Genomic DNA, 8,443 nt, shown 5'->3' with positions numbered 1-8,443 from the left:
GAGAAATGAGCTAAAGGATTCCCAGGATGAAGTGTCAGCGCTTAGCAGTTCGTTGTCCTCCTTAGATAGTGATTCTCGATGCACCATATCTCTTCTCAACTCGATCAACCTTGACTTTGAAAGTCTTCTTCTTCACCCCTGGCTTTAGGTTCCTCGACCTCCTTGACCTTATCCCGTGCACTCGGTACCTCGAAGCTCTTCTTGCCTCCATCCTTGGCTTGACCAGTTGTCTCCGAGAAATGCACACCAAGTATCACATAAGCAATGTTCTTCACTTGTGATGTCCACAACCATAATCAACTCAACCTTTGGACCATCACACTTGAACACTTGTGTTGAACTCTACAAGCTTTACACTAAGCACCTATCCAACACTTAAGACACCTGTTAGTCCTTTAATTAGGTTGTCATCCAAACCATCAAAACCCACAAGAGAGATTTCAATATCTAAGCTTCCACATTTATTTGTGTACCTCAGTTGTATGTTTTACCTTTCTAACTTAATTGTTAGGCTAGTAGATAGGCTTGGAACATAGGTTATATAACTTATTTTTGCGAAAATATAACAACACACTTAATTAAAACTGTAGTGGCACATAAGATAGTTTATTTACTTATTATATATGTATTGATTGGACAAAAGATTAAGATTTTAGTTAATTCAATGAAAGTTATTGTCGGTGTTTCGAGACCGGGGGGTCCCTGAGCCGACAAGTGAAATGTCGTCGCGTGCCCCAGCCCAGATGAGTCGACGCGAGGCCGAGCGCGAAGGGGGGAAAGTGAGGTGGCCGGAGATGGGCGAGAGAGAGGTGGAAATCCCGCAGCCTTTGTGTTCGTCCCGCGCCCAGGTCGGGTGCGCTTGCAGTAGGGGGTTACAAGCGTCCACACGGGGGAAGGAGCGAGTGGCCTCACGCGAGCTCCCGTCTCGTCCTCGTCCCCGCGCGGCCAACCCTCTCTAAGAGGGCCCTGGTCCTTCCTTTTATAGGCGCAAGGAGAGGATCCAGGTATACAATGGGGGGTGTAGCAGAGTGCTACGTGTCTAGCGGAGGAGAGCTAGCGTCCTAAGTACACGCCATCGTGGCGGCCGGAGAGATTTTGGCGCCCGGTTTGTGTGATGTCGTGGCCGTCGGAGGAGCGCTGGAGCCTGGCGGAGGGACAGCTGTCGGGGCCGTCGAGTCCTTGCTGACGTCCTCTTGCTTCCGTAAGGGGGCCGAGAGCCGCCATCGTCAGGGAGCGTGCGAGGCGCCATCATCGCCTATCTGGCGGAGCGAGCCAGATAGGACACCGGTCTTGTTCCCTGTAGCCTGAGTCAGCTTGGAGTAGGGTAATGATGGCGCCTCCTGTTGACGTGGCTGGTCCGCGCCCTAGGTTGGGCGATGTGGAGGCTCCTCTGAGGTCGAGGTCGAGTTCGTCTTCCGTGGCTGAGGCCGAGTCCGAGCCCCTAGGTCGGACGAGGCGGAGGCCGTTGGCTGAGGCCAGGGCGGAATTTGAGTCCTGTGGTCGGGCGAAGCGGAGTTCATTGTCTTCTGGGGCTGAGCCCAAGTCCGAGCCCTGGGTCGGGCGGAGCGGAGTTCGCCGTCTTCCGGGGCTTAGCCCGAGTCCGAGCCCTGGTCGGGCGGAGCGGAGTTCGCCGTCTTCCGGGGCTTAGCCCGAGTCCGAGCCCTGGGTCGGGCGGAGCGGAGTTCGCCGTCTTCCGGGGCTTAGCCCGAGTCCGAGCCCTGGGTCGGGCGGAGCGGAGTTTCCTATGGTGTGCGGCCGGGCCTGACTGCCTGTCAGCCTCACTCTGTCAAGTGGCACCGCAGTCGGAGCGGCGCAGGCGGCGCTGTCTTTCTGTCAGACCGGTCAGTGGAGCGGCGAAGTGACGGCGGTCACTTCAGCTCTGTCAGCTGAGGGGCGCGCGTCAGGATAAAGGTCTCAGGCCACCTTTGCATTAAATGCTCCTGCGATTTGGTCGGGGTTGCTTCTCGGCGAAGACAGGGCCTCGAGCGAGCCGGGAACGTGTTCGCCGCTGGAGGGGGGCCTCGGGCGAGGCGGAGATCCTCCGGGGTCGGCTGCCCTTGTCCGAGGCTAGGCTCGGGCGAGGCGTGATCGAGTCCCTTGAATGGACTGATCCCTGACTTGATCGCACCCATCAGGCCTTTGCAGCTTTATGCTGATGGGGGTTACCAGCTGAGAATTAGGAGCCTTGAGGGTACCCCTAATTATGGTCCCCAACAGTAGCCCCCGAGCCTCGAAGGGAGTGTTAGCACTCGCTTGGAGGCTTTCGTCGCACTTTTTTGCAAGGGGACCAGCCTTTCTCGGTTGCGTTTTGTTCCGGTGGGTGCGCGCGAGCGCACCCGCCGGGTGTAGCCCCCGAGGCTTCGGAGGAGTGGTTTGACTCCTTCGAGGTCTTAACGCCTTGCGCAATGCTTCGGCTGGTCTGGTCGTTCCCTCATGCGAGCTGGCCGTAGCCCGGGTGTACGATCGGGTCCTAAGTTCTCGGGCTGGTATGTTGACGCTGTCAACGGTTTGGCCGGAGCCGGGTTTGCGAGAGCAGCCCCCGAGCCTCTGCACAGGGCGAGAGGGCGATCAGGGACAGACTCGACTTTTTTACATACGCCCCTGCGTCGCCTTTCCGCAAGGAGGAGGGGGGAGAGCGCCATGTTGCCCTCGGTGGGCGCCGAACATGGTGTCTCCGGTGAGCTGCAGGCGGGTGATCCGAGCGGACGTCCGTGCCCCATTCGTTAGGGGTCGGCTAGGGGCCCAGAGGCGCGCCCAAAAGTACCTGCGGGTGATCTGCCGGACCCGGTCCCTTGGTGACGAGGTCCGAGGGCTCAATGCATCCCTCCGATGGGATTCCGTTACAAGATCGTTCCCGCTGGTCTCGGAAATGTCCTAGGGTACCTCGGGAGCGCAGCCCAAGCCTTGGTTATGTATCAAACGTACCCATGGTCATCCCTCGCTCTGTGTCTGAGGCGGCTGTGAACCCTTCGGGGGCCAGCCTTCGAACCCCTGATCAGTAGTGGGCGCGGAGCCCGAGTAGCCTGAGGCGGCCGTTGAACCCTTCCGAGGGGCCGGCCTTCGAACCTCTCACCAGTAGTGGGTGTGGAGCCCACGTGCTCTGAGGCGGCTGTTGTACCCTTCCGAGGGGCCAGCCTTCGAACCTCTGATCAGTAGGGAGGCTCGGAGCCTGGTTCCTTCACAGGGAAGGATCCCTTCCGGGGTATCCCCCTTTCCCGGTCCCTGTTGCAAGAGAGAGAAAGAGGAAAAAAGGAAAAGGATACGAAACCGAACGACGCGGCGTACCTTTTTTGACGCGGTCATTATGGCGAAGGCGAAGCGTCGCTCGCTTCTCCTGCCAGAGGCGCCGCCTGTCCTGCCGCGGATTTAATGCGACGGGGCGAGTGGTTCGCAGGGCAGCCGTTGCACGTGAGCGAGCCGTTCGAGGAACGGGACACGGGCGCGTTGTCTTCACGCCGTGAGAGAGGGTTCTCTCGCTGCCCCCGGATGGGACGTAAGCTTGGCTGACGACGTGACCGCTGCTCCTGCCCGCCTGCCACCGCCATTACTGCCGGCCCGTTTTCGGCCGCATTGACCGTCGCGCCAGGCTGGAGCCGCTGGGTCGTGCGCTGGGTCGCCTCGAGTCGCGGTATTGGTTCCGCAGTCGAGGAGGCGCGATGGTGGCGCAGGTGGCGGTGCAGTTGCAGGCGCGAAGCATTCGGCGCGCCGGTTGCATGACGCGTGGGTCTGGGCCTCCATGCTGGGCGTGTTGGGAGTCGGAGAAGCGCGCCCACTTGGCACGGTTGCATGCCGCCTGCATGGCTGCCCGCCCTCTCGCCCGCTGGTCTGGGCAAAAGTGGAGAGTCGCTTGTAACCGCTGGGCGGTTGCACGCACCACGCGCGGCGGTTTGGCTTCTTCTGCTCTAGGCCGGCTTGCATGACGTGTGGGACCCAGCCCCCGCGCCGTAGGGGGAGGACCTTGGAGCGTGTTGGAGAAGACTCAGCCCACGACGGCTGGGGACGCAAGTGGGGAGAGTCGCCTTTAAAAGGAGGGTGGCCCTCTTGGAAGGCGATCGTGTCTTCGCGCTCCCTTATGCATCGTGTCTTTCCACCTTCCAAGCCCCCGGATGGGGGATATCCGCCGTCTTTCCGCTTCGTTGTTGGAGGAACGCAACTCCGCGGGGGTTGGTACCTTTCAGTCGTCGTTCGGCCTCAAGGATTTTCATCATGCAGCCCGGCTGCACCCCTCCGCCGGCGGTCACCCAAGACGGTGACCACCAGCTTGATGGTGGGGAGAAGCGGACCGAGCTGCTGCCTCCGCCCCGCCCTCAGCTTCAAGAATCTTCATCACCCTTGCTGGGGCGGGGGGTGAGGCGAGTCAGGAGGCCGCCTCCGCGTGGGTCGGTAACCCTTTTCTTCCCCCGGCGTCTGGAGGAGAAAGGCATCTCCCAGCTCCGCGGAGGCTTCCCCCAGGCATGCCGGGGTAGGCGGACCGCCGCTGCTCAGCCAGGGTGCAGCATTCCATCCTCCGCCCGGACGATGGTTGCGCCGCGTGCGGGCCGGCCATGTCCAGGCCTTCCTCGCGCCGACAACCGCATCAATGGTTCGCCCAGTACGTCGTGTGCCGCGAGGGCGGCGCTCATGTTCTAGGCGGCTTCGGCGAGGGCGAGGACCTGTCGGTGCGCTTTGAGGCGTCCGGCGCCCGCTGGCGCGGTGCTGAGGTGGTGGCAGCCGGAGAAGGCTTCTCTGTCAGTGAGATTGCCAACTCCACCCGCACCCCTGGGCCTCCGTCTTCCGGCCTGAATGGCTGGTTCTCGTCATCAGTGAACGAGAGCCCCCGTGCCGTAGCGCCTGCCCAGAAGCCGCTGCTGAAGCTGCTTCGCCGCCCGGGGCGGAGGTCATCGTCGCTGCTGCCGGAACGGGCGACGGCGAGCCACCCGTCGGCCTTCTGTTGCTCCGCAGGCCCCCCAATCGCGTGGGGTTGTTCGTACCTGCGGAGGTGGAACCGGAGTTCCGTTTGTAATGGCACTTCGAATGCCAGTGTTTTTATTCATCGTGGCTGTCGAGGCCTGAACATGTATGTAAATTTGGCACGGAGCCATGTTTTTCCCCATTTTCGAGCACTAAGACTCGCCTGTTGGTTGTCTGAACCGCTTCACCAAGCGTGAGTCGCCCCGTGTAAAGGTGACGAGTGAGGTATCCGTATCCCGGAGGCGTAGGAGTCCCTCGGCTCGTTCAGCCTTGTTGTCCGAGGCTTCCCTTGCTTAGTTAGAGGAAACCCTCGGCCGCTCTTCGATGAGCCGAGGCCAGGGGTAGCGGTGCCAGCGCGAACAGAGGCAGAGTTGGCTCGAAAAGAAGACCAGGTCGGCCAGAGCCCGGCCGGGTCGTCCGTTAGCGGGACCGACGCCGGAATTGACCTGCCGAGGCCTTGGACCGGGCTGATGTCCTTGGGGGACAGCTAGCCGAGGCCCCGGGGTGACCGGCCGAGCCGCCTGCTCGGGCTGGATTCTTGGAGAAGACTCTGGCGGCGATGGCCCGGGCTTGGTGATGACGTTGTCCTTCAGAGCGGAGACCCTTGGACCGCGTTGTCATCCGAGGCTAGGTCGGACCTCGCCAGAGGTGTTGTCGACGTCGAGGGTGCTGTTGCTCCCTTTAGCCGTCAAGATCCGAGCCTGCAAGATCGGATTATCTTGTAGCGTGTGTTTTTTGCGGCCGCCGAGGCCGAAACACACCCTCGCCGTATTGTAAAGCCGCGTCTCCTTTCCTCTTGTTTCGAGTATCTGGACTTTTTTGTCGGTAACAGAACTGTTTGTGCGAGCGAGAGTTGCTTCTCACGGAAGGTGATGAGTGAGGTATCCGTATCCCGGAGGCATAGGAGTCCCTCGGCTCGGTCGGCTTTGCCGCTTACGCGCACTCTTACCCGTCCATGGGGTTCTGTCACCGACGCAGTCGAGAAAGCTCGAAGAATCGCTCCGGCAGACGAGCTTCCGAATGTGAAGACTTGTTCGGTCCGTGGAATCACTTATCCGAACGTGAGTTACTTATGGCAGAAGGTGATGAGTGAGGTATCCGTATCCCGGAGGCGTAGGAGTCCCTCGGCTCAGTCAGCCTTGGCTGCTTACGTGTACTCCGTCGTTTTCAGGATCCACTTTCGAAGTAGTCGAAAAGCACGAAAGACATTCCGGCGGAAAAGATCTTTTTTCGAGGAAAATTTCGACGCAGAGGGGGTTCCCCCCTTTTAGCCCCCGAGGGAGGGTCGGGCTTTGCCGAGGCAAGGCTGACCCTTCCTTGACGACTAAACTTTGCGTGAGAGCGAGGTATATGAACAACTTGAAAACATCTTAAGGGTAGAAGCGATGTAGCTGTTGGATGTTCCAAGCGTTGTTGTAGACCTCGCCTTGACTGTTGGCCAGCTTGTATGTTCCGGGTTTTAGAAATTTGGCGATGACGAACGGCCCCTCCTAGGGGGGCGTGAGCTTGTGTCGACCTCGCGCGTCTTGTCGCAGCCGAAGCACCAGGTCGCCCACCTGGAGGTCTCGGGACAGGACCCCTCGGGTGTGGTAGCGTCGCATGGACTGCTGGTACCGCGCCGAGTGTAGTAAGGCCTTGTCCCGAGCCTCTTCCAGTTGGTCCAGCGAGTCTTCTCGACTAGCTTGGTTGCTTTGGTCGTCATAGGCCCTCGTCCTCGGGGAATCGTATTCCAGGTCTGTGGGCAAGATGGCCTCGGCCCCATGGACTAGAAAGAACGGCGTGAAGCCCGTGGCTCGGCTCGGTGTCGTTCTCAGGCTCCAGACCACCGAGGGGAGTTCCTTCATCCATCGCTTGCCGAACTTGTTGAGGTCGTTGTAGATTCGAGGCTTGAGTCCTTGTAGAATCATGCCGTTGGCACGCTCTACTTGCCCATTCGTCATGGGATGAGCCACGGCGGCCCAGTCCACCCGGATGTGGTGATCCTCGCAGAAGTCCAGGAACTTTATGCCGGTGAACTGGGTGCCGTTGTCGGTGATGATGGAGTTCGGAACCCCGAAACGATGGATGATGTTGGTGAAGAACGCCACCGCCTGCTCGGACCTGATGCTGTTCAGGGGTCAGACCTCGATCCACTTGGAAAATTTGTCGATGGCGACCAACAGGTGCGTGTAGCCCCCGGGTGCCTTCTGCAAGGGGCCGACGAGGTCCAGACCCCACACAGCAAAAGGCCATGTGATGGGTATTATCTGCAGAGCCTGAGCGGGCAGGTGGGTCTGCCTTGCGTAGAACTGACACCCTTCGCAGGCGCGGACAATTCTAGTGGCGTCGGCCACCGCCGTTGGCCAGTAGAAACCTTGTCGGAAAACATTTCCGACAAGGGCTCGAGGTGCTGCGTGGTGGCCGCAAGCCCCCGAGTGTATTTCTTGGAGGAGTTCCTGACCTTCGGTGGTGGAGATGCATCGCTGGAGGATGCCTGAAGGGCCGTGGTGGTAGAGCTCCTTCCCTTCTCCCAGCAAGACGAACGACTTGGCGCACCGCGCCAACCGCCAAGCTTTGGCTCGGTCAAGGGGTAGCTCTCCTCGGTGGAGATATTGCAGGTACGAGGTCTGCCAGTTTTGGTCAGGCGTGACCCCGCTTTGCTCCCCCTCGGCGCGCAGCGTCTCGCCTTCGGGGGCCGAGGGTACCTCGGGCCGAACCGAGGGTGCCTCGGGCCGAGCCGAGGGTGCCTCGGACTGTGCCGAGGGTACCTCAGGCTGGGCCGAGGGTGCCTCAGGCTCGGACGCGTCGTCGATCTTGACGAAGGTTTGATGCAGATCTCGGGAGAAGACGTCCGGGGGAACCGTTGTTCGCCCCGAGGCTATTTTAGCCAGCTCGTCCGCAGTCTCGTTGTAGCGCCGATCGATGTGGTTGAGCTCGAGCCCGTAGAACTTGTCTTCCAGGCGCCGAACCTCATCGCAGTAGGCCTCCATCTTTGGGTCGCGGCAGTGGGAGTTCTTCATGACTTGGTCGATGACGAGCTGCGAGTCACCGCGAGCGTCGAGGCGTCGGACCCCTAGCTCGACGGCAATCCGCAACCCGTTGACCAGAGCCTCGTACTCAGCTACATTGTTGGACGCCGAGAAGTGGAGGCGTAGCACGTAGCGTAGGTGCTTCCCGAGGGGCGAGATGAAGAGTAGGCCCGCGTCGGCTCCTGTCTTCATCAGCGACCCATCGAAGAACATGGTCCAGAGCTCCGGTTGGATCGGAGCTGTTGGTAGCTGGGTGTCGACCCATTCAGCCACGAAGTCCGCCAAGACCTGGGATTTGATGGCCTTCCGAGGGGCGAACGAGATCGTTTCGCTCATGATTTCCACCGCCCACTTTGCAATCCTACCCGAGGCTTCTCGGCAATGGATGATCTCCCCCAGGGGGAAGGATGACACCACAGTTACCGGATGAGACTCGAAGTAGTGTCGCAACTTCCGCCGTGTCAGGATTACCGCGTACAGCAGCT

This window comes from Zea mays, chromosome 5, assembly GCF_902167145.1.
Source record: "Zea mays cultivar B73 chromosome 5, Zm-B73-REFERENCE-NAM-5.0, whole genome shotgun sequence".
In the NCBI taxonomy this organism is placed as follows: Eukaryota; Viridiplantae; Streptophyta; class Magnoliopsida; order Poales; family Poaceae; genus Zea; species Zea mays.
The sequence above is the reverse complement of the archived record's forward strand: the minus strand, read 5'-3'. Positions refer to the sequence as shown.